Source organism: Haematobia irritans, chromosome 5, assembly GCF_050003625.1.
Source record: "Haematobia irritans isolate KBUSLIRL chromosome 5, ASM5000362v1, whole genome shotgun sequence".
Taxonomy (NCBI): Eukaryota; Metazoa; Arthropoda; class Insecta; order Diptera; family Muscidae; genus Haematobia; species Haematobia irritans.
This window is the reverse complement of record NC_134401.1, coordinates 156,789,399-156,817,318: the sequence shown is the minus strand read 5'-3', so window position 1 is coordinate 156,817,318 and position 27,920 is coordinate 156,789,399. Positions and strand designations below refer to the sequence as shown.

The window sequence follows — 27,920 nt, the reverse complement described above, 5'->3', positions numbered from 1 at the left end:
ATAGAAAATTTTGTCAAAAATTTACTTCTATGGAAAATTTTGTCAAAATTTTATTTCTATAGACAAATTTGCCAAAATTTTATTTTTATAGAACATTTTTCCAAAATTTTATTTGTATATAAAATTTTTTAAAATTATTATTTCTATAGAAACATTTGTCAAAATTATTATTTCTATAGAAAATTTTGTCAAAATTTTATTTCTATAGAAATATTTTGTCAAAATGTTTTTTCCATAGAAAATTTTTTCAACGCTCTATTACTATAGAAATTTTGGTCAACATTTTATTTCCATATACAATTTTGACAAAATTTTATTTTTATAGATAATTTTGTCAATTTTTTTATAGAAAATTTTGCAAAATTTTATTTCTATAGAAAACTTTGTTAAAAGTTTATTTCTTTATAAAATTTTTGCAAAATTTTCTTTCTATATAAAATTTTGTCAAATTTTATTTTCTATAGAAAATTTTGTCAAAAATTTATTTCTATAGAAAATTTTGTCAAAATTTTATTTCTATAGAAAATGTTTGCAAATTTTTATTTATATATAAAATTTTTGCAAAATTTTATTTCTATAAATAATTATGTCAAAATTTTATTTCAATAGAAAATTTTATTTCTATAGTAAATTCTTGCAAAATTTTATTTCTATAGAAAATTTTGTCAAAATTTTATTTCCATAGAAAATTTTGTGAACGTTCTATTGCTATAGAAAATGTTATCAACATTTTATTTCTATATAAAATATTGTAAAAATTTTCTTTCTTATAAAATTTTGTCAAAATTTATTTTCTATAGAAAATTTTGTCAAAGTTTTATTTCTATAGAAAATTTTGTCAAAAATTTACTTCTATAAAAAATTTTGTCAAAATTTTATTTCTATAGAAAATTTTGCCAAAATTTTATTTTTATAGAACATTTTTCCAAAATTTTATATTTCTAGATTATTTTCCGAAAATTGTATTTGTATATAAAATTTTTGCAAAATTTTATTTCTATATAAAATTTTGTCAAAATTTATTTTCTATAGAACATTTTGTCAAAAGTTTATTTCTATAGAAAATGTTTGCAAAATTTTATTTCTTTAGAAAATTTTTGCATAATTTTATTTCTATAAAAAATTTTTGCAAAATTGTATTTCTTTAGAAAATGTTGTCAAAATTTATTTTCTATGGAAAATTCTTGCACAATGTTATTTCTTTAGAAAATTTTGTCAAAATTTTATTGCTATAGAAAATTTTTGCAAAATTTTATTTCTATAGTAAATTCTTGCATAATTTAATTTCTATAGAAAATTTTTGCAGAATTTTATTTTTATAGAAAATTTTTGCATAATTTGAAGTACCTCTTAATGGGAAAGGATCTAACATTTTTTGGTAGAATTCTACTAACTGTGACAAAAGCTGTTGAAAGTGATCATACTGATATTCCTTTTCTGGCTGCAGAATAACATAGGCGTCTCAAGTAAAATTAACAGTGCTGTTATTTGTTTATAGTGCTCGTACATTACACTCATAATTGCACTTAGGATTCTCTTAATTTCTCTTAGGAGAACAAGAAGTGACATACAAATCAATCAATTTGTATTTAAAAAGGATTGATTGTGCAAAATTCGATAATTGATATAAACAATTTTATAATTTTAAAATGAATGTAACAATAATTATTTTATTTAAGAAAATACATGCTGTTAAAAAAGGTCCGTAAGCAGGGTTTCTACCATCAATAAGTTCGGTTTGACCATACTGTTCCTAACTCTATCATCCCATTCTCTTCCGCCTTTTCTTTTCAAATTTTTGCACATTTGAATGGCACAAAATAACCAAGTACCATATCTTTAAGAATTCCGACCTTTTGTTCCCTGATCAAAGTTAATTAGAGCGTTTCCTTGTACTATGTCAGGCCAAATGTTGACCGAGTTGTTGTCAACTTTTTGTCACAAGTCACTCTTTTTCAATTCTCCAGACAATTGTAACCCCTTCCACACAAGAATTGATTATGAATCTAAACAAAAGACTGGCTGACAATTGAATGAGTCAAGGCATTCATTAAGCCAAAAAACAAAAAGAAGAAAGACGAGTGGACATATATTCACTTATGATTTTCTATGGTTTTCTGTGATGGCCATTCTCAGACAAACGCATGATGATGACGCTCAGTGTTTCCCCCCCAACAATCACTCATAGCATTCATTGCTGCTGTAAATATTTTTTTGTCAATGTTATGATGGACCCCATTTAAATTTATGATTGTCATTTCAAAGACATCGTTGGGTTATATTTTATTGTTCCTTTACCCTTATGACAGTTGTTGTTGTTGCTTTGCATTTAGTTCTAGCTTGAAAATGAATTCTGGGGAAAAAAATCCCCCCCACAAAAACAAAATGAAATTATAAGACTTTTGCTGAATTCACTTTTGCAACCCCCAATTGGTTTTTGCTTTTCTTCGGAAACAAAAGATTGCATCATTGCTCCAAAAAAAAAAAAAATCAAAGAGCTAAGGAGGGAGCAAAATTCGAAGGCATAAATCCTCAACAAATATAAATAAAATATAAAAAATCTATTAAAGTTGTGCTTTTGTTTGTATTTCCTTCACTTTGTATATAAGTGGGGCGGGGGGATGCTACTACCCACCCGCACCCCATTCAATTGATCCCTGAGTCATCATCTTTGCTGAAGTTCTGCTCTATTTGGCAAAGAGCAGTTAAATCTGTGGCAAAAATCAATCGCAAACAATAACGCGAAAAAAGCTCAAAAATTTATAGGCAAATAATTACTAAGCAAATCCCCCATAACACCACAACGCAAACACACACGCACTCAAATACACAGCAACACCAAATACATGTATAAATGCACACACATAAGCAATTTCATATCCTTACACGTGTCTGGTCAGGGATGATTAGAGTGGATATGGCTAGGGGGCCTTTATTTGGAATGCGGAGAAAGAAAATTGTTCCATATACTATAGGAACAATTTAAATTGGGGGGTGAAACCCCATCGATCTTGGATAGTCTGCGGGTACCACTAAAAGTTAACGATTTTCGTGAGAAGTTTGCTCGATTATCACTTTCAAATATGAAAAAATATGGACAACTTTGGGCGACTGTGAATAATAAATTTCTGGAAGGTTTCATTGGCGCTGTAATAACATTGCTCTCATATCAGTTTTAAAAAATATTTTTGTATTTAAAATATAATTGATATTGACATTCTGTAAGTAAGTTTTGTTATTCAATATTATGGACTTTCATCACTCTTAAGCATTTGTATGTGTGCATTGTTTTAGAATCTCATATGCTCTTTGTAAAGAATATGATATTCCTGGATTTGCAAAAGAATTGATATTGACATTATGTAAGCGGATTTTGTTATTCTATATTATGAACTTTCAGTACTCCTAAGCATTTCTGTGTGTGCATTGTTTTAGAATCTAACTTGACTAGTTTCAAAAGCAAACAAATTCATATTCAAAATCTTTAATTTCTTATATTTTGTTAAAAGTCAATATATCAAGTCGTTTAAGCTTGAAATCGATCTCATTCTATATTCTAGTTTACTTTCTCCCAAAAAGAAAACAAATTCATAAAAAAAATTTCCATAAATCTTATTTAGTTTATTTTACTATTGGTAAATTATAAGATATATGTGTGACCTTAGTAGTCAGCAAATTAGTATTCTGCAGAAAGAATCAAATTCATGTAGGAAAACTTGGACCGGCATCCATTTTAGTAGATTTGAAGGACCTATAAAAATCTATCCAGTACAAAGTGTACATAATTTATGCTTATTGAATTTAAGATTTATTCCGCTTTTGTTAAATATTTCGCAGCTCACTTATTTTTAAAAAGTAACCAAATTTATTAAAACTGTTCATAAATCTTCTTTAATTTATTTAAAAATTAATTCAAATTATATATGCGTCCTTAGTACCCTGCTTACTACTATCCTGTAAAAACAATCGAATTGATGTGGGAAAACTTGGAGTGAGATTTACTTCACTATAGTTTATGGATTTATAAAAACCTATCTAGTACAATGTGTGTATATTTTTTGCTTATTGAATTTAAGATTTATTCCGCTTTGTCAAATTTTTCGCAAAATAAGATATTCCTATAGTTTTTGTTTATGCTAGGAAATTGATATAAACATCCTATCAATGCTAGTTGTTCTCTAGTAATGCTCTTTGTTAGCTCTAAACGATATTTCTATGTGCATTGTTTTTGCATTTAAGACTTTGCTATATGAGTCTCCTTGGTAGCCTTCAAAATTGGTATCCTGTGGATAGAATAGAATTGATATAGAAAAACTTGGAGTGAAATTCATTTCAATAAAGCTTAATGACTTATAAAAATCTATCTAGTACAATGTGTGCATATTTTTTGCTTATTGACTTTAAGATTTATTTCTATTTGTTAAATTTTTTGCAAAATGAGATATTCCTATAGTTTTGGTTTATACTAGGAAATTGATATGGACATCCTATCAGTGCTAGTTGTTCTCCTGTAATGCGAGCTTCGTGAGTTCGAAACGATTTTTTTGTGTGCATTGGTTTTGCATTTAAAACTTTGCTATATGAGTCCCCTTGGTAGCCTTCAAAATTGGTATCCTGTGGAAAGAATCGAATTGATATAGAAAAACTTGGAGTGAAATTCATTTCATTACAGCTTAATGACTTTAATGATATTCCTACAGTTTTGGCAAATACTAGTAAACTGATATGGACATCCTATCAGTGCTAGTTGTTCTCTAGTAATGCGACCTTGGTGAGCTCCAAAGGATTTTTCTGTGTGCATTAGTTTTGCATTTAAGACTTTGCTATATATGTTCCATTTGTAGGTATCCTGTGGAAAGTATCGAATTGATATAGGGTAACTTGGAGTCAAATTTATTTCATTATTTCTTAAGGACTAATAAATGTCTATTTAGGACAATGTGTGCATATTTTTTGTTTATTTCAATTAAGATTTATTCCGATATATTAATATTTTCCCAAAATAAGATATTCCTTTAGTTATGGAAAATACTAGAAAACTGAAATAGACATTCTATAAGCAGCAGTTGTTCTCTTGTAATGCGAGCTTCATGAGCTCTAAACGATTTTTCTGTGTGCATTGGTTTTGCATTTAAAACTTTGCTATATAAGTCCCCTTGGTAGCCTTCAAAATTGGTATCCTGTGAAAAGAATGGAATTGATATAGAAAAACTTGGAGTGAAATTCATTTCACTAAAGCTTAATGACTTATAAAAATCTATCTAGTACAATGTGTGCATATTTTTTGCTTATTGACTTTAAGATGTATTCCTATTTGTTAAATTTTTTGCAAAATGAGATATTCCTATAGTTTTGGTTTATACTAGGAAATTGATATGGACATCCTATCAGTGCTAGTTGTTCTCCTGTAATGCGAGCTTCGTGAGTTCGAAACGATTTTTCTGTGTGCATTGGTTTTGCATTTAAAACTTTGCTATATGAGTCCCCTTGGTAGCCTTCAAAATTGGTATCCTGTAAGAATACCATGTAAGAAAACTTGGAGTCAAATTTATTTCATTATTACTTAAGGACTTATAAAAGTCTATCTAGTACAATGTGTGCATATTTTTTGCTTATTGACTTTAAGATTTATTCCTATTTGTTAAATTTTTTGAAAAATAAGATATTCCTATAGTTTTGGTTTATACTAGGAAATTGATATGGACATTTTATCAGTGGTAGTTGTTCTCTAGCAATGCGACCTTTGTGAGCTCTAAACGATTTTTTTGTGTGCATTGTTTTTGCATTTCAAACTTTGCTATATGAGTCCCCTTGGTAGCCTTTAAAATTGGTATCTTGTGGAAAGAATAGAATTGATAGAGGAAAACTTGGAGTGAAATTCATTTCATTATAGCTTAAGGACTTACAAAAGTCTATCTAGTACAATGTGTGCATATTTTTTGTTTATTGAATTTAAGATTTATTCCAATTGAATAATAATTTCCCAAATTTTTCCCTATTGAATAATATTTTCCCTTTAGTTTTGGTAACTACAAAACAATTGATATGGACATTCTATTAGCAGTAGTTGTTCTCTAGCAACGCGAGCTTCATGAGCTCTAAAAGATTTTTCTGTGTGCATTGTTTTTGCATTTAAAACTTTCGTGTATGTGTCTCCTTAGTACCCTACATCCTGCGAAAAAAAATCGAATTGATATAGGAAAACTTGAACTAGGATCAATTTTGTTCTAGTTTCAGAATTAAGAAAAGTCCAACTAGTGCAATGTGTGCATATTTTATGTTTATAGAATTTAAGGTTTATTGCGATTTATACAAATTTTCCCAAAATAAGATATTCCTTCAGTTTTGGCAATTACTTGTGAATTGATATAGACATTTAATTAGTGGTAGTTGTCCCCTAGTAATGTGAACTTTACGACCTCTAAAGGACTTTTAAGTGTACATTGTTTTTTCGTTTAAAATTTTCAGTTTTTACAAAGTACAAAAATGTTTACATAAAAGACTAAGATTTGTTTTTATTTTAATTTTTTATATCAAATTTGTCATTTCTCATTGATCCAAATATAGGATAGGACTGCATTTATTGATAAGATAGAAGTGTAGAAGTAATAAATTAGAAATAAATTTAAATAATAATAAATATTTATTATTAAAAAACTAAATTTTTATATATTCAATTTTTAAAATATAGTTTTTGAAATATTGAAAATTTTTCATTTAAAGGCCCTTTCTTTGACCATTTTCCTATAATTGTTCATTTTTTCTTTCTAAATAACCAATTTTGCCCTTAATTCAATATATGTAGTTCTACATCTCATTTCGATACTCGGATATTGGCAAAAATTCTTAGCCGGAACTGACTCAAACAGTCATTCACTTAACCAAACTATATGGATCAGAAACACTTAGTAACCCCACCCCCACCAACATTTCATCGCCCCATGTCCTTCAAAGCTATAGCCACCTATTGTCCTTGCTTATGCTTTAGCCATATACAAAAGAAAAACAAATCATTGTCTGCTTCATCTTCTTGTACTCATTCTATTTCTCAAGTAAACTAATTTATGGATTCACTTTGGACAAAAACCAGAAAACAGCAGAAAAGTAAGTAAAAGAACGTCATTGTCCATTGTATTTGTAAGGGAGAGGAGAGTGGGTCATACAAGGATGAGAAATAACTATTTGTTGAAATGTGTAGTGTAGTTCCGTTTATCTTCGTCCTTAGATACCCTCATCCCTCCTTAGGAAATTCTTATAAGACATTCGCCCTCACCCTCCCAATGAAAACAAAACATTTCGCCTAATGCTTTTAGCCTGCTACACTGCTTCCTGGTGAATGACAAGCTACATTCCATCCCATAACCATATCTGCAATTCATCCTTCATCAAGGATCACAACAACAACAATAACAGCAATAAAGAAAAGACAGCAAAAATCACTGAATTGCTCATTTTGGTGAACATAAAACAGCGTTAGTGACAACATTCGAACATTGTCATTGAAACCCTCCAACATTTTGATTTTCACTTCCCTCCGTTTTTTTTTGGAGGATAGAATACACTACTACTTCATAGAGAGGGATAGGGAGAGAGAGAGAAAGAGAACTTTCACTGCACAATTCTATTTAACCATCTGTCCGTCCATCCGACTATCTATCCTTTTGTGGCAATGATAGCTGGCTTTAGTTCTTCAAACGTTTGAGTCGTTACCACTTTATTTTTAGTCCATCATCATTCAAAAACAGTCCTCCCCCTTCCTTTGCCCCACACTCTAACCATCCATATGCTGGTTAGTTTCTGTAAATGACGTCATTTAGTATTTGGAATAACGTTATAGTCATTCGCAATTTTGCTTACGCGTCCAGAACAAATGTTTACCAGTACGGTTCGTAGAATGGATGAATGGATGATAGTGAAAAGTAGCAATAACCAACATTGGTAATAGCACCAACTAATACAGGCAGCAGCAGCATCATCAGCATTAAGGATGACTAAAAGAAAAATGAAAATGGCCAACTGGAGAACATCGCTATTGTGAATTTGTTACACGTAAAGGGGAGAGAAATTATTTACACATCCATTGAAATGGCATTTAAGAATAAAAGCCAAATCGATTAATGTTTTTCGAATGGGCAATTATGTATTTAATTGAAATTTTAGATTTATCCTCGAACATACGTAGTTGAGAAAATTGTTAAAGGGAAATTACTAAAAAAATATTTTAAACAAACAGAACCTAACATATTTGTGAACAAATTTTGATTTGTTCCTAAACATAAAAATTCTGACAAAATTTTCTATAGAAATTACATTGTGACAAAATTTTCTATAGAATTAAAATGTTGACAAAATTTTTTATAGAAATAAAATGTTGACAAAATTTTCTATAGAAATAAAGTTTTGACAAAATTTGGTATAGAAATAAAATTTTGACAAAATTTGGTATAGAAATAAAGTTTTGACAAAATTTGGTATAGAAATAAAATTTTGGCAAGATTTTCTACAGAAACAAAATTTTGACAAAATTTCATTTCTATAGAACATTTGCTCAAAATTTCATTTGTATAGAAATAAAATTTTAAGAAAAATTTCTATAGAAGTACAATTTTGACAACATTTTCTATGGAAATAAAATTTTTGACAACATTTTCTATAGAAATAAAATTGTTGAAAGAATTTTCTATACAAATAAAATTTTGAGAAATTTTCTATAGAATTAAAATTTTGACAAAATTTTCTAAAGAAATAAAATTTTGACACAATCTTCTATAGATATAAAATTTTGACAGAATTTTCTGTAGAAATTAAATTTTGACAACATTTTTTAAGAAATAAACTGTTCGAAAAAATTTTCTATAGAAATAACATTGTGACAAAATTTTCTATAGAAATAAAATTTTGACAAAATTTTCTATAGAAATGAATTTTTGACAAAATACTCTATAGAAATAAAATCTTGAAAAAATTTTGTATTGTAATAAAATTTTGACAAAATTTTCTATAGAAATGAAATTTTGACCAAATTTTCTATAGAAATAAAATTTTGACAAAATTTTCTAACGAAATAAAATTTTTGACAACGTTTTCTATAAAAATAAAATTTTTGACAAAATTTTCTATAGAAATAACATTGTGATAAAATTTTTTTACAGAAATAAAATGTTGACAAAGTTTTCCATAAATATAAAATTTTGTCAAAATTTTCTATAGAAATAAAATTTTGAGAAAATTTTCTATAGAAATAACATTCTGACAAAATTTTCCATAAAAATAAAATTTTGTCAAAATTTTCCATGGAAATAAAATTTAGGCAACATTTTCTATAGAAATAAAATCTTGAAAATATTTTGTATTGTAAAAAATTTTGACAAAATTTTCTATAGAAATAAAGTTTTGACAAAATTTGGTATAGAAATAAACTTTTGACAAGATTTTCTATAGAAACAAAATTTTGCCAAAAATTTTCTATAGAAATAAAATTTTCTATAGAAACTAAATTTTGACAAAATTTTCTAGAGAAATAACGTTTTGACAAAATTTGGTATAGAAAAAAAATTTTGACAAGATTTTCTACAGAAACAAAATTTTGACAAAATTTCATTTCTATACAACATTTTCTCAAAATTTCATTTCTATAGAAATAAAATTTTAAGAAAACTTTCTATAGAAACACAATTTTGACAACATTTTCTAAGAAATAAAATGTTTGACAAAGTTTTTATAGAAATAAAATGTTGACAAAATTTTCCATAAAAATAAAATTTGGTCAGAATTTTCTATAGAAATAAAATTTTGACAAAATTTTCTATAGAAATAAAATTAAAAAAAAAAATTTCTACAGAAAAAAAATTTTGACAAAATTTAATTTCTATATATTTTCTCAAAATTTCATTTCTATAGGAATAAAATTTTAAGAAAAATTTCTATAGAAATACAATTTTGACCAAATTTTCTAAGAAATAAAATGTTTGACAAAATTTTCTATAGAAATAAAATTTGAGAAATTTTCTATAGAATTAAAATTTTGACAAAATTTTCCAAAGAAATAAATTTTGTCAAAAATTTTCTATAGAAATAAAATTTTTGACAAAATTTTCTATAGAAATAAAATTTTGACAAAATTTTCTATAGAAATAAAGTTTTGACAAAATTTGGTATAGAAATAACATTTTTAAAAAAATTTCTACAGAAACAAAATTTTGACAAAATTTCATTTCTATAGAACATTTTCTCAAAATTTCATTTCTGTAGGAATAAAATTTTAAGAAAAATTTCTATAGAAATACAATTTTGAGAACATTTTCTAAGAAATAAAATATTTGACAAAATTTTCTATAGAAATAAAATTGTGACAAAATTTTCTATAGAAATAAAATTTTGAAAAAATTTTTTATAGAATTAAAATCTTGACAAAATTTTCTAAAGAAATAAAATTTTGACACATTTTTCTATAGATATACAATTTTGACAGAATTTTCTATAGAAATTAAATTTTGACAAAATTTTCTGTAGAAATAAAGTTTTTACAAAATTTGGTATAGAAATGAAATTTTGACAAGATTTTCTACAGAAACAAAATTTTGACAAAATTTCATTTGTATAGAAATAAAATATTAAGAAAAATTTCTATAGAAGTACAATTTTGAAAACATTTTCTATAGAAATAAAATTTTTGACAAAATTTTCTATAGAAATAACATTGTGACAAAATTTTCTAGAGAAATAATATTGTGACAAAATTTTCTATAGAAATAAGATTTTGAAAAATTTTTCTATAGAATTAAGATTTTGACAAAATTTTCTAAAGAAATAAAATTTTGACACAATTTGTTATAAATATACAATTTTGACAGAATTTTCAATAGAAATTATATTTTGATAAAATTTTCTACAAAAATAAAGTTTTGACAAAATTTGGTATAGAAATACAATTTTGGCAAGATTTTCGACAGAAACAAAATTTGGACCAAATTTCATTTCTATTGAACTTTTTCTCAAAATTTCATTTCTAAAGGAAAAAAATTTTAAGAAAAATTTCAATAGAAGTACAATTTTGACAATATTTTCTATAGAAACAAAATTGTTGACAATATTTTCTATAGAAACAAAATTGTTGACAAAATTTTCTATAGAAATAAAATTTTTGAAAAAATTTTCTATAGATATAACATTGAGACAAAATTTTCTATAGAAATAACATTGTGACAAAGTTTTCTATAGAAGTAAAATGTTGACAAAATTTTCTAAAGATATTAAATTTTGATAAAATTTTCTATAGAAATAAAGTTTTGACAAAATTTGGTATAGAAATAAAATTTTGACAAGATTTTCTATAGAAATAAAAATTTGACAAAATTTTTTAATTTAATTTCCCATTTTAAGTAGCTTAGGCGTGTTAGAAAAGAATACAACATTTTGCATGCCGTAGTAGTTTTATTATTAGTATCTTTCATCTTTTGACTTTCATACCTTCTTCCGCTCTTTGACAAGTCCATGTAAAATTTATTGGAAACCATAAAAATTTATTCTACTTCCTTATCACAAACCGTATTTTTGGAAGGAATTTGCATTTCTGGGAAAATTCTGTGCGTTTCAAGACCACGATAAAATTCCATGTCTATAGGAAATTTTGTCTAAATTTCATTCCTATGGGTAAATTTTGCAAAAAAAAAATAATTATTTCTATATATTTGATCACAATTTCTTAGTTATAAGGAATTTTGTTAAAATTTCTTAGCTATAGGAAATTTTGTGAGAATTTTTTGGCTATAGGAAATTTTGTCAAATTTTCTTAACTATACAAAATTTTGTCAAAATGTTTTTGCTAAAGAAAATGTTATATAAATTTCATTTCTGTAGGGAATTTTCTGTCAAAATTTCTGTTATTCGGGTATTTTGTCAAAATTTCATTTCTTAGGGAATTTTGTCAAAAAATCATTTCTTAGCGAATTTTGTCAAAATTTCATTTCTAAGCAAGTTTTGTCAACTTTCTCAAAATTTCACTAGGAAATGTGTTTAAATTTATCAACTATATGAAAATTTGTCAAAATTTCTTAACTATAAAAAATGTTGTCAAAATGTTTTTGCTAAAGAAAATTTCATTTCTGTAGGGAATTTTTTGTCAAAATTTCTGTTATTAGGGTATTTGGTCAAAATTTCATTTCTTATCGATTTTGTCAAAATTTCATTTCTTAGCAAATTTTGTCAAAATTTCATTTCTTAGCAAATTTTGTCAACTTTCTCAAAATTTCACTTCTATAGGAAATTGTGTTTAAATTTATCAGCTATATGAAAATTTGTCAACATTTCTTTGCTATAGGAAATTTTGCGAGAATTTCATAGCTATAGGAAATTTTGTCAAAAATTCTTAACTATAAAAAATTTTGTCAAAATTTCGTTGCTAAAGAAAATTTTATATAAATTTCATTTCTATAGGGAAATTTTGTCAAAATTTCATTTCTTAGGGAATTTTGTCAAAATTTCATTTCTTAGCTAATTTTGTCAAAATTTCTTTGCTGTAGGAAATTTTGCGAGAATTTCATAGCTATAGGAAATTTTTTCAAAATTTCTTAACTATAAAAAATTTTGTCAAAATTTCGTTGCTAAAGAAAATTTTATATGAATTTCATTTCTATAGGGAAATTTTGCCAAAATTTCATTTCTTAGGGAATTTTGTCAAAATTTCATTTCTTAGCGAATTTTGTCAAAATTTCTTAGCTATAGGAAATTTTATGAGAATTTCATAGCTATAGTACATTTTGTCAAAATTTCTTAGCTATATGAAATTTTGTCAAAATTTCTTAACTATAAAAAAAATTTTCAAAATTTCGTTGTTAAAAAAAAATATATATAAATTTTAATTTCTATAGGGAAATTTTGTCAAAATTTAATTTCTTAGCGAATTTTGTCAAAATTTCTTAGCTATAGAAAATTTTGGCAAAATTTCTTAGCTATAAGACATTTTGTCACAATTTCTGAATTAAAAAAAATGTTGTTAAAATTTTTTCGTTAACGGAAAGTTTGTCTAAATTTAATTTCTATAAGGAAATTTTACCACAATTTTTTGCTATTGGGAATTTTGTCAAAATTTTACTGTTTTATTCCTAAAGCATTTTCTCCAAATGTAATTTCTTTAGCAAAAATTTCACTTCTAAAGGAACTATTCTCAAAATTCCATTTCTAGAGGAAATTTTCTCAAAATTTCATTTCTATATTTACATAAGATAAATATTTTTATCCATGAAGTTTTAATTTTGCAGACCCTAGATTTAATGGTATACAGCTCCCTAAAAATGTCTGTATTTGAAAGAAGTCGCATCTTTGGCTCGGAATCAATACCGAAATATTGAAGGGAAGGTCATAATCTTTGGATCCACTTAAAGTTTTTTTTTGAGTGTAACCTATGATTCGTAAACATATTTATTGAACATTTTATTACATAGTTTCTATGACTACATACGATTTTCATAGCATCATAAATGATGGACAATGATTTTCTCTCCATTTTCTTAAGATTGTTTGTGTTTTATTATCATAGACTTATTTAACTAAATTTATATATGACCCTTGTGTGTATACAAGAAATTCCCACCAATATAAGCTTTTAATGAACTCAGCCTGAACAGTTATTATCTCGATGAAAAGAACAACAGAACATGATCGTTTCCTGTTGTTCTTTTTTCCGGGATGATTAATTTCCAGAAATATTTAGGCCCTTGTAAAAGTATCATATTACTAAATATCAATTAAAGTAAAACGAAACAGCACGAATCAATGCCCTAATTAGAATTTTAATAGCAAAGAAACCACAAAAATAACACAAGAATTTCATTTACGAGGGGGTTAAAAGGTTGGGAACTTTTTTTCTGTTTGCCAAAGGAATCTCACCCTCATTGAACGAACATCCCTTTTTGGAATATCTATTGACACTATTTAAACCCATATTCTTGGTATAGAATTTCCTTCTTATAAACCATGGCAAAAAAACAGGACAAGAGAACTTTAAAAATCGTCTAAATTACGATGCTTAATAGCAACAGTAAATTTTGTTTTTTTTTTTTCACTATTCTTTGGCCATCCTCTCCGCCGCCAGCTTCTAGAACACACAAAATTTCAATGTTTACTCAACTACACCCGCATTGTAACAAAAGCTGCATGAGAATGTTTCCAACGCACAAAAAAAAAAAAACAACACCAAAAACAAAATCAAAAATCCTCCACACTAAAAGGCCAGAGAGTGGAAAAAAAATAAAACTGGGAGGATGTTTGTTACACTTCTATGTAAGAGTATCTCTTCTGTTATATAGGAATGAGTGAGAGTACGTATTTATACAAGTGTGTGTGTGTGCTCATTTAGTTATTCTCGATGCAGGATTTTCATAGTTCAAATAATCATTGGTGTCGCACTAAGGTTCACGCACGAACGACAAAAGCCTGTCGAAAGGAGGGAGGGAGGGGTAGCAATACCAGGATGAGGATGAGGAAATAACAGACAAATGGTTCACAGTTCGCGCGTTCCCCAAAACTTTCAAACACAAAACTGACGGTCACAAAATCTCTGGATAGATGGATCGAAACGTGCCTATAAGTGAGTTAACATGCCAACAAGCATCATCGTCATTATCAAGGCAGCGTCGGCCAGTATTGTTCTAGAGGGTGGATTTTTTTGAATGTCAATAAAATATTGCGTCGCTATTAAAAACGCACAATAATAACAAGAACAACAACAAGCTATAGAAAAGTGTCAGACAATAAGCAATTTTCGTTTATAGACACGCATACAGGAATTTACACTTAAAGAAATTGGGTAGTTAAAATTAAAATTAAAAAAAAATCATAAAATAAAATTTTATAACACTCGTAATCTTACACATTGGTAAAAAATTAAATAGTATATATATATATATTTTTTTTTTCAATAAATTATTTAAATCGTATATTTTATGAAACTTTTGTTTTTATAGAAAATAATAGTCAATGCTACTAAAAGTCCCAGCAAAACAAGTTTCGCCAAAAGAAATTCTTTTTGGGACCTAAAAAAACGCTCTGAACCAAATTTCATCAACATTGAACAAAAAATGGCATTTGAATTCTGCGGAGATGGATGGACGGACGGATATCAAAGGCTAGATCGACTCAGGAGCTTATATCATCATTTTTGAGGCAAACGTCGAAAAATCGTCATTTTCTATTTTTTTGAGTAAAAAATCGTCAAAATGTCGATAAATCTGCAAAATTGGCATCCCTGATTACTCTCATTACATTAGCTCGCTCTTTTGATTTGATTGTTTTCCGAATGACTCTCAAACTATTCATCCAGCACAACAAAAAGTAACAGCTATTCGAACTAACACCACAATCACTTAAAAAGTGATTATTTTTTTTAGAAAAAATGCGAATTTCTTCACTAAAACTAAATAATTAAAAAAAAACTAAATCGATTCTCCATGCCCAAAGAAAATTTCCAGATGTTTGATACCAAATCTACCGAGCAACTCACAATCACGGTTGTCACTAGAGCCAAAAATATTCTACCAAAATTTGGGGAAAATTTTACCAAACAAGAAACTTATTTTGTCAAAATGTTATTTCTATAAAAAATTTTATCAAAATTTTATTTCGATCATTAATTTTGTTCGGCTTTAGGTCATAGAAACAATCGATTATTGATTTATTTTAATATTTATTTCAAATATTTCGGTTAGAGCCACTAACCATCTTCTGGGATTTTGTATGTGAGTTCGTGTGCTGCTGTTCGTTCTGCAAGTCACCGAACACATATAAATTTTTTTTTTAAATTTTATTTCTATAAAAAATTTTGTTTTTGCTATTTCTATAGAAAATTTTGTCAAAATTTTATTTCTTTCGAAAACTTTGTCAAAACTTTATTTCTTTAGAAAATTTTGTAAAAATTTCATTTGCATAGAAAATGTTGTCAACATTTTATTGCTATAAAATGTTTTGTCACAATTTTATTTCTATAGAAAACTTTGTCAAAATTTTATTTCTTTATAAAATTTTGTCAATTTTTTTTTTAAATTTCGTCAAAATTTTATTTCTATAAAAATTTTTGTCAAAATTTTATTTCTATAGAAAACTTTGTCAAAATTTTATTTCTGTAAAAAATGTTGTCAAAATTTTATTTCTACAGAAAACTTTGTCAAAATTTTATTTCTTTATAAAATTTTGTCAAAATTTTATTTCTTTATAAAATTTTGTCAAAATTTTATTTCTTTATAAAATGTTGTCAACATTTTATTTCTATGGAAAATTTTGTCAAAATTTTATTTCCATAAAAATTTCTGCCAACATTTTATTTCTATAAAAAATTTTGTCAAAATTTTATTTCTATAGAAAATTTTATCAAAATTTTATTTCTATAAAAAATGTTGTCAAAATTTTATTTCTATAGAAAATTTTATCAAAATTTTATTTCTATAGAAAATGTTATCAAAATTTTATTTCTATAGAAAAAAAATTGTAAAATGTTTATTTCTATAGAAAAATTTGTCAAAATTTTATTTCTATAAAAAATGTTGTCAAAATTTTATTTCTATAGAAAATTTTATCAAAATTTTATTTCTATAGAAAATTTTATCAAAATTTTATTTCTATAGAACATTTTATCAAAATTTTATTTCTATAGACAATTTTATCAAAATTTTATTTCTATAGAAAAAAAAATTTTAAATGTTTATTTCTATAGAAAAATTTGTCAAAAGTTTTATTTCTATGATTTTTTTAAAATTTTATTTCTATAGACATTTTGTGAAGTACCTCTTAGTTGGAGAGGAACAGTTTACAAAATCTACCAAACCATTATGAATTCTACCAATCTACCAAACAGTACGTTAGGTTAGGTGGCAGCCCGATGTATCAGGCTCACTTAGAGTATTCAGTCCATTGGGATACCACATTGGTGAACAGTAAAAAATCTACCAATTTTGGTAGAATTCTACCAACTGTGGCAACCGTGCTCACAATATGTATCCAAAAAAATGTGACGTATTAATATATAGGTTAGGTTAGGCGGCAGCCCGATGTATCAGGCTCACTTAGACTATTCAGTCCATTGTGATACCACATTGGTGAACTTCTCTCTTATCACTGAGTGCTGCCCGATTCCATATTAAGCTCAATGACAAGGACCTCCTTTTTATTGCCGTTCCACATTGCAGTGAAACCACTCAGAGAAGTTTTGAAACACTCAGAAATGTCACCAGCATTACTGAGGTGGGACAATCTGCCGCTGAAAACTTTTTGGTGTTCGGTCGAAGCTGGAATCGAACCCACGACTTTATGTATGCAAGGCGTCCATGCTAACCATTGCATATGCAAATATAATAAATAATTCTAAATAATTAAAATGTTTTGTAAAAATTAAAAATTTGTTATATTATTATTTTTTTACAAAAATTATAAAAAATTATAATATTTCCGATTAAAGTTTTACTATCATAGACCGAAGAAATTTATAAATCTCCCAAGTCAATTAACAGTGCCTTTATTTGTTTGCTCAAATTAGCATAGCATAGACCAACATATGGGCATACATTTGAGACAACATTAACAATGCTAGTGTTTGTTTACAGAGCAACATACATTACGCTCACAATTGCTCTTAGGATTGACTACATTTCTCTTTGGATAATGAGAATTAACTTACTTATCAATCAATTTGCATTTAAAAAGGGCTGGATGTGGAGATTTTTATATTATTTAAAAAAAATGTGTTTTTATAAAGGAACAAACAAAGGGAAATTAATAAAATTATTTCCAGGCAGAAGAAAAGAGCTTTAAATAGCAGAGCAGGCAAAAAAAAAAAAAAAATTAATTGACTTAGGGTGGTCTATATATTTCTTGTTCTATGAGAGGTATACCATATATTTTTTTTTATTATTTTTCATCAGATTCCTTAAATCTTGGAAAATAGTAAAAAGTAATGCCTTGTTTTCAATAAAAACTTCATCAAAATATTTCCTACCAATATATTTAGCAATGGATTGATTACTTTTTGGTGTTTTGTAAACATTTTATTTTTACAGAATATTTTGTATAACAAATATGCAAATTTTTAAGTTAAAAAATATCCAAATTTTATTTATATAAAAGAAGTGTTTGATTGCTTCTTTTTTACACAATATCTTTTTCCCAGTGTATTTCCCAAACTTTAATTGACGGCAACTACATTGCATGATTCAAAGATAAAAACCCAACAAGCCATGTACTTCATGTTCTCAGATTTTCATGTTTTTTTTTCACACAACTTTAACATCCACCATCCATCCATTCAATGCTTCATTTGGGGGTCTCTGTTCGTGGTCTTCCTTCATTCGGGGAATAAATAATTATTTATTAGATTTAAGGAATTACAACCCACATTGTTGTCCGAAAAAAACGTCAATACAGAATATTGCCCGTGATGTGATATCATATGTCAGTCGGTATCGGCTTTATACCTCCAAAAAAAAAAAAAAAACGAGCAGCAATAACGACAAATAGACCGCCATTGCCATCATTAAAGCAGCAGTCGTCACAAGCAAGCATCACTTCCATCATCATCATCAAATTCCAGAAGTTACCATACCCCATAGTCCTGCCTTACGTCGATATATGGCAGTGTGATGTGATGAGAAATTGCTGTCGATTCATCTGAATTCATTAGCGGCAAATTAAGTGATGAATTTGATTGGAAATAAGAAATTAGTATCACTTAACTAAGGCTATTGAAAATGGAGTGCTGTCGTAAGTTGAATACATAGTCGGGCTTTATGTACATTGGATATTAGTTAGGAGGAGTATCTCTAACTCTAATTGAATGAAAGCTGAGAATATGTAAGGGAATTTAAGAATTTTTTACATATCAAAGATAAAGAATGGTGTATTAGCATTTACGATTTTGATATAAATCTATGTATAATCAGGACCAAGAGCAGGCTGTTAAAGGATGTCTATTGCAGAATGGAGCTTTGAAGATCGATTGAATTTATAAATATTGGAAATCACAGTTACCATAATTACTTCAGTTTTTAAAGAAAAAACATTTTGTCAAAGTTTTTTATAAAAAAATATAAAATTTTGAAAATTTCCTATAGAAATAAAATTTTGTCAAAAGTCTCTATAGGACTAAAATTTTTACAAAATTTTCTATAGAAATAAAATTTTGAGAAAATTTTCTATAGAAATAAAATTTTGACAAAATTTTCTATAGAAATAAAATTTTTACAAAATTTTCTGTAGAAATAAAATTTTGACAACATTTTCTATAGAAATAAAATTTTGACAAAATTTTCTATAGAACTAAAAATTTGACAAAATTTTCTATAGAAATAAAATTTTGACAAAATTTTCTATAGAAATAAAATTTTGACAAAATTTTCTATGGAAATAAAATTTTGAAAAACTTTTCTATAGAAATAAAATTTTGAGAAAATTTTCTATAGAAATAAAATTTTGAAAAAATTTTCTATAGAAATAACATTTTGACAAAATTTTCTATAGAAATAAAATTTTGAAAAATTTTTCTATAAAAATAAAATTTTGAGAAAATTTTCTATAGAAATAAAATTTTGACAAAATTTTCTATAGAAATAAAATTTTGACAAAATTTTCTATAGAAATTAAACTTGGGCAAAAGTTTCTATAGGAATAAAATTTTGGCATAAATTTCTATTGAAATAAAATTTTGACAAAATTTTCTATAGAAATAAAATTTTGACAAAATTTTCTATAGAAATAAAATTTTGACAAAAATTTTCTAAAAATTTTCAATAGAAATAAAATTTGGGCAAAGGTTTCTATAGGAATAAAATTTTGACAAAAAATTGTATTGAAGTAAAATTTGGACAAAATTTCCTATAGAAGTAAAATTTTTGCAAAATTTTCTATAGAAATAACATTTTCACAAAATTTGCTATAGAAATAACATTATGGCAATTTTTTTTGGAGTAACATTTCGACAACATTTCATATAGAAATAAAGTTTTGACAAACTATTCTATAAAAATTCTGGCAAAATTTTCTATAGAAATAAAAATGACAAAGTTGTCTATAGAAACAAAATTTTGGCAAAATTTTCGATAGACATAAAATTTGGGCAAAACTTTCTATCGGAATAAAATTTTGGCAAAAATTTCTATTGAAATAAAATTTTGACAAAATTTTCTATAGAAATAAAATTTTCTATAGAAATAAAATTTTGACAAAATTTTTTATAGAAATAAAATTTGGGCAAAAGTTTCTATACGAATAAAATTTGGACAAAATTTCCTATAGATATACAATTTTGGCAACATTTTTATTGAAATAAAATTTAGACAAAATTTCCTATTGAAGTAAAATTTTGACAAAATTTTCTATGAATAAATTTGTCACGGAAGTTTCTACAGAAATAAAATTTTGGCAAAATTTTCTATAGAAATAAAATTTTGAGAAAATTTTCTATAGAAATAAAATTTTGACAAAATTTTTTATAGAAATTAAATTTGGGCAAAAGTTTCTATAGGAATAAAATTTTGGCTAAAATTTCTATTGAAATAAAATTTTGATAAAATTTTCTATAGAAATAAAATTTTGACAAAATTTTCTATAGAAAAAAAAATTTTGACAAAAAATTTCTAAAAATTTTCAATAGAAATAAAATTTGGGCAAAGGTTTCTATAGGAATAAAATTTTGACAAAAAATTGGATTGAAGTAAAGTTTGGACAAAATTTCCTATAGAAGTAAAATTTTGACAAAATTTTCTATAGAAATAACATTTTTACAAAATTTTCTATAGAAATAACATTTTGGCAATTTTTTTTGGAGTAACATTTTGACAAACAAGTTATATAGAAATAAAGTTTTGACAAACTGTTCTATAAAAATTCTGGCAAAATTTTCTATAGAAATAAAAATGACAAAATTTTCTATAGAAACAAAATTTTGGCAAAATTTTCGATAGACATCAAATTTGGGCAAAACTTTCTATCGGAATAAAATTTTAGCAAAAATTTCTATTGAAATAAAGTTTGGACAAAATGTTCTATAGAAATAAAATTTGGACAAAATGTTCTATAGAAATAAAATTTTGACAAAATTTTCTATAGAAATAAAATTTTGACAACATTTTTTATAGAAATAAAATTTGGGCAAAAGTTTCTATACGAATAAAATTTGGACAAAATTTCCTATAGATATAAAATTTTGGAAAAATTTTTATTGAAATAAAATTGGGACAAAATTTCCTATAGAAGTAAAATTTTGACCAAATTTTTTATGAATAAATTTGTCACAGAAGTTTCTACAGAAATAAAATTTTGGCAAAATTTTCAATAGAAATAGAATGTAGAGAATTTTATCACAATTTTTTGGTTATAAGAAATTTTGTAAAAATTTCTTCCTATATAGAATTTTTGTCAAAATGTTTTTCGTACAAGGAATTTTTACAAAATTTCTTTATTTCGGGATGTTTTAACAAAATATTTTTACTCTAAGAAATTTTATCAAAATTATTTCCTACAGGAACATTTTGTTTAGTTTCTATAGAAATAAAATGTTGACAAAATTTTCTATTGAAATAATATTTTGGCAATATTTTCTGTAAACTAAAATTTTGACAAAATTTTCTATTGAAATAAAATGTTGGCAAAATTTTCTATAGAGATAAAATTTTGGCAAAATGTTCTATAGAAATAAAATTTTTGACAAAATTTGCTATAGAAATAAATTTTTGATAGAAGTTTCTACAGATATAAAATTTTGGCAAAATTTTCAATAGAAATAAAATTTAGAGAATTTTATTACAATTTTTAGTTATCAGAAATTTTGTAAAAATTTCTTGCTATATACAATTTTTGTCAAAATATTTTTCGTATAAGGTTTTTTTTTCCAAAATTTCTTTGTTATAGGAAATTTTATCAAAATTTCTTTATTTTGAGATGTTTTAACAAAATATGTTTACTTTAAGAAATTTTATCAAAATTGTTCTCCTACAGGAACATTTTATTTAGTTTCTATAGAAATAAAATGTTGACAAAATTTTCTATTGAAATAATTTGGCAATATTTTCTGTAAACTAAAATTTTGACAAAATTTTCTTATGAAATAAAATGTTGGCAAAATTTTTTGCAGAAATAAAATTTTGGCAAAATTTTCTATAGAAATAAAATTTTGGCAAAATTTTCTATAAAAACAAAATGCTGGCAAAATTTTCTATAGAAATAACATTTTGGCAAAATTTTCTACAGAAATAAAATTTTGGCAAAATTTTCTACAGAAATAAAATTTTGGTAAAATTTTCTGTAGGAATAGAATTTTGGCAAAATTTTCTGAGGAATAAAATTTTCTATTGGAATAAAATTCTGGCAAAATTTTCTATGGAAATAAATATTTGGATTTTTTTATAGAAATAAAATTTTGACAAAATTTTCTATAGAAATAAAATGTTGGCAAAATTTTCTATAGAAATAAAATGTTGGCAAAATTTTCTATAGAAATAAAATTTTGACAACATTTTCTTTAGAAATAAAATTTTGGCAAAATTTTTTATAGAAATAAAATTTTAGCAAAAATTTTATCAATAAGTTTAAAATAGGATTTTTGAATTTGTTAAATTTTTGGTAACATTTTTTTGGCACCGTGATTGGAATCCGGATTTTTTTTAATCAAGGGATCTGATGATGGAATGTAAACATTTGCAAAAAGAGTAAAAATTTAAATTTTTGAAAAAACAAACTTAATTTCTTAACTTCTATGCATGCCAATAATAGAATGTTCCAAAATGTACGGAATTATTTTTTTTTTTGGTACTAGTTTTTTCTATCGCAAATTATCTCTTTCAAAATATGACTGTTTTTCAAATATGGAGTAGTATAATTTATGGCTAATTTCATGTATATATAAATATGGTCATATTCCCATTAAATACAAAAAAAATCTATATTATTTTCCATAAATATTTTAAGCCCTTTCATATCATCATAGATGATATTCTCTATTCTTATCACTTAGTGTTTCCTCTTGTCTTAAAGATCACAAAACGATTTGCTTCATTAAGAATTCTTTATTGGTGATTATCGAAAAACGAAAACAAAATCCAAAATCTGTTTTTCCAATTTTCTAAAAATATATTCGAATGACTTTTAGCATCAGTGAACTATGACGGAGGGCTAAAGCATGATGATCATGCTTATCATAAGGGCACATTGATTCACGAGTGGAAACCCATTTATGTCTCTCTGTTACATGAGACCTTGTTAGTCAATCGGTTTATTTTCCAGTCAAAATCAAAAAAATCCATAATGCTTTGCTTGCTATGGTTTGTTTAAAAATTTGTCACATTAAATTAAAATCCTCTTAAACTGCCAGGATTTTTTTTTTTAAAGATGACACGTGTCTGCTTTAAAATTAAACACTTTTTTTCGTCCATTCCCAACATTAACATTAACAATAACAATTTAATTTATTTAAGGAGATTATGTTGCGCTTAATGTCATCATTAACATCAACATCATTATCATTATAACTACCCAAATGTCGTCTATGTACTTGAGTAAGATGATGATGGTGATTGCAACGATTTTGTAGTAATGGTCCGTGATTAAATATACTTAACACCCTTTTTGTTGTCATAACTGAGAGGGAGTTTTACCATAATTCTTCATAATGGCCCAAGGTAGGCAAAGTTATTGGTTCCTAAATGTGAGATGGGAGATTGCAGTGAAACATTTCAATTTGAAATTTTGTAGTAACACGGATTTTATTTCAGGAAGAAAAACCATTTTTGATATTTAGGAAATTTTGAAAGAATATACAGCCATATGCAATTTTTTCACAATTTCATAACCATAGGAAATTTCGTCGAAATTTTCAAAATTTCTTAGCTAAACGAAAATTTTGTTAAAATATTTTTACTTTATGAAGGTTTGTCAAAATTTTTTTATAATTTTTTACTAGAGAAAATTTTTGTCAAAATCTTAGCTGTAGAGAATTTTATTACAATTTCTTAGCTATAGGAAATTTTGTCAAAATGTCTTCGCTATATGGAATTTTTGTAAAAATTTTTTTTTTGCTATAGGGAATTTTGTCAGAATTTGTTTGTTATAGGAAATTCTATCAAAATTTCCTTAGTTTGGGATGTTTAAATAAAATTAAAAAAAAAATATTTAAAATATTTTTACTTTATGAAGGTTTGTCAAAAATTTTTATTTATAATTTTTTACTAGAGAAAATTTTTGTCAAAATCTATTAGCTGTAGAGAATTTTATTACAATTTCTTAGCTATAAAAAATTTTGTCAAAATGTCTTTGCTATATGGAATTTTGCAAATTTTTTTTTTTGCTATCGGGAATTTTGTCAATATTTCTTTGTTTTTTTCTCTAAATTTTATTATAGAAAATATTTTGTCAAAATTTAATAGTTATTAAGAAATATTTTTAATTTTTTTCCATGGAGAATTTTGTCAAATTTCTTTACTGTAGTAAATTTTACCATTTTTTTTAAGCTACAGGGAATTTTGTACAAATTTCTTAGCTTCAGAGAATTTTGCCAAAATTCCAATTCTGTTCTAGGAAATTTTATCAATTTTTGTACCCTCCACCATAGGATGGGGGTACATTAACTTTGTCATTCCGTTTGTAACACATCGAAATATTGCTCTAAGACCCCATAAAGTATTTGGGTCGTGGTGAAATTCTGAGTCGATCTGAGCATGTCCGTCCGTCCATCTGTTGAAATCACGCTAACTTCCGAACGAAACAAGCTATCGACTTGAAACTTGGCACAAGTAGTTGTTATTGATGTAGGTCGGATGGTATTGCAAATGGGCCATATCGGTCCACTTTTACGTAAAGCCCTCATATAAACGGACCCCCAAAATTGGCTTGCGATTGCTCTAAGAGAAGCAAAATTCATCCGATCCGGTTAAAATTTGGTACATGGTGTTGGTATATGGTCTCTAACAACCATGCAAAAATTGGTCCATGTCGGTCCACTTTTACGTATAGCCCTCATATAAACGGACCCCCAAATTTGGCTTGCGATTGCTCTAAGAGAAGCAAAATTCATCCGATCCGGTTGAAATTTGGTACATGGTGTTGGTATATGGTCTCTAATAACCATGCAAAAATTGGTCCATGTCGGTCCACTTTTACGTATAGCCCTCGTATAAACCGATCCCCCGATTTGGCTTGCGGAGTCTCTAAGAGAAGCAAATTTCATCCGATTCGGCTGAAATTTGGTACATGGTGTTGGTATATGTTCTCTAATGACCATGCAAAAGATGGTCCACATCGACCCATAATTATATATAGCCCCCATATAGGCCGATCCCCAGATTAGACCTCCGGAGCCTCTTAGAGAAGCAAAATTCATCCGATCCGGTTGAAATTTGGTACGTGGTGTTAGTATATGGTCTCTAACAACCAAGAATTGGTCCATATCGGTCCATAATTATATATAGCCCCCATTTTATCCTCCTCCGATTTATCCTCCGGAGCCTCTTGGAGGGACAAAATTAATCGGATCCGGTTGAAATTTGGAACATGGTGTTAGAATGTGGTCTCTAACAAACACGCAAGAATTGGTCCATATCGGTCTATAGTTATATATAGCCGATCCCCAATCACACAAAAATTGGTCCATATCGGTTCGTAATCATGGTTGCCACTCGAGCCAAAAATAATCTACCAAAATTTTATTTTTATAGAAAACATTGTCAAAATGTTATTTCTATAGAAAAATTTGTCAACATTTTATTTCTATAGAAATTTTTTTCCAAATTTTGTTTCTATAGAAAATTTTTTCCAAATGTTATTTCTATAGAAAATTTTGTCGAAATTTTACTTCTATAGAAAATGTTGTCAACATTTTATTTTTCAACATTTTATTTCTATAGAAACTTTAAACTTAATTATATATGTATTTAATCGGCGTTTTTTAGTTTATTATATACCACGTATGGACTATGTTATATATATTACGGTGTTAGGAAGTTTCTACGCAATCCATGGTGGAGGGTACATAGGCTTCGGCCTGGCCGAACTTACGGCCGTATATACATTTTTTTACTATAAAATATATCTTTTTATAGAATTTTTTGCTATATGACATTTTGTCACAATTTCTTAGTAATAGGCAAAATGTATCAAAATTGTTAAAATTTCTTTGCTATATGGAATTTTGTCAATAGTTTTTTTTTCAAAATTTCTTTATTTTGGGATGTTTTAACAAAATACTTTTACTCTAAGAAATTTTATCAAAATTGTTCTCCTACAGTAACATTTAGTTCAAATATTTTTATAGAAAATATTTTGTCAAAAGTTTTTAGTTTTTAATTATAGGCAATTTTATCAATTATTATTCTTTTACTATAAGAAAATATTTCTAAAAACTTTTGCTATAGGGAAAATTGGCAAAATTTCTTTACTCTAGGATATTTTGGTAAAATTTCTTTACTATAGGAAATTTTATCAATTTTTTTTGTTACCTATCGAATCATGTCATAATTTCTCAGCTGTAGGAGATTTTGTCAATTTTTTTAGCTCTAGGAAATTTTATCAAAAATTAATAAATAAAAAATATTTTTGGAATTTTTTTGTTAGTTAATTTTGTCAAAATTCTTCTCTATAAAAACTATTTGTAACGTTTTTTGTTATGGGAAATTTTGTCAAAATTTCTTTGCTATAGAAATATTGTTAAAATTTTTCTAGAGTATGATATTTCTGTCAAACTTTCTTACCTATAGTGAATTTTATCAAAATTATTTTGCTATAGGAATTTTTGTTAAAATTTCTTTGCTATAGGATATTTTATCAAAATTTCTTTATTTTAGGATGTTTAAAAAAAAATTTACTCTAAAAACTTTAATAAAAAATGTTCACCTACAGAGAAATTTTGTCCAAATTTTATTAGAGGAAATTTTGAAAAAATTTAGAAAAATTATCAAAATTTTTTTATTATAGGCAATTTTATTAATTATTATTTTTTTACTTTTCTTTGCTATAGGAAATATTGTTAAAATTTTTCTAGAGTATGATATTTTGTCTAACTTTCTTACCTATAGTGAATTTTATCAAAATTATTTTGCTATTGGAATTTTTGTTAAAATTTCTTTGCTATAGGATATTTTATCAAAATTTCTTTATTTTAGGATGTTTAAAAAAAATTTTACTATAAAAACTTCAATAGAAAATGTTCACCTACAGAGAAATTTTGTCCAAATTTTATTAGAGGAAATTTTGAAAAAATTTAGAAAAATTATCAAAATTGTTTTATTATAGGCAATTTTACTAATTATTATTTTTTTACTTTAAGAAATTATTTTTTAAAAATATAGGGAATTTTGTGAAAATTTATTTTCTCTAGGTTATTTTGATAAAACTTTTGTACTGTAGGAATGTAGGAATTTTGACAAAATTTCCCAGCTGTAGGAATTTTTATTAAAATTTTTTAAATTTTATAATTTTTTACTATAGCGAATATTTTAAGAAATGTTTTGCTTTATTACAGTTTATCAAACTTTTGTTTCTATATATTTTTAAAATTTCTTTATCATAGGAAAGTTTCTCAAAATGTCTTTGCTATATGCAATTTTGTCAACATTTTTTTCGTATAGGGAATTTTGCCAATTTTTTGTTATAAGAAATTTTATCAAAATTTCTTTATTTTGAGATGTTTTACCAAAATTGTTTTACCCTAAGAAATTTCATCAATATTCTATTATATAATATATATTTTCAACATTTCTTTGCTACAGAATAATTTATCAATATAATTTTACCACTAGGCAATTTTATCAATTATTTTTTTTGTTTTCTTTTTGCTATAAGAAAATATTTTTAAAATTTTTTGCTATAGGGAATTTTGTCAATTTTTTTACTCTAGGAAATTTTGGTAACATTTCTTTAATGTAGGAGATTTAGAAAAAAAATTAGCTATATAA

General features: G+C 25.9%; 1 protein-coding gene across 1 annotated transcript in view; it reads left to right on the top strand.

Moving 5' to 3' along the window:
* Window positions 1-27,920, top strand: part of unc-5 — a 148,015-nt gene that overhangs the window by 88,605 nt on the left and 31,490 nt on the right. The window lies entirely within an intron of this gene.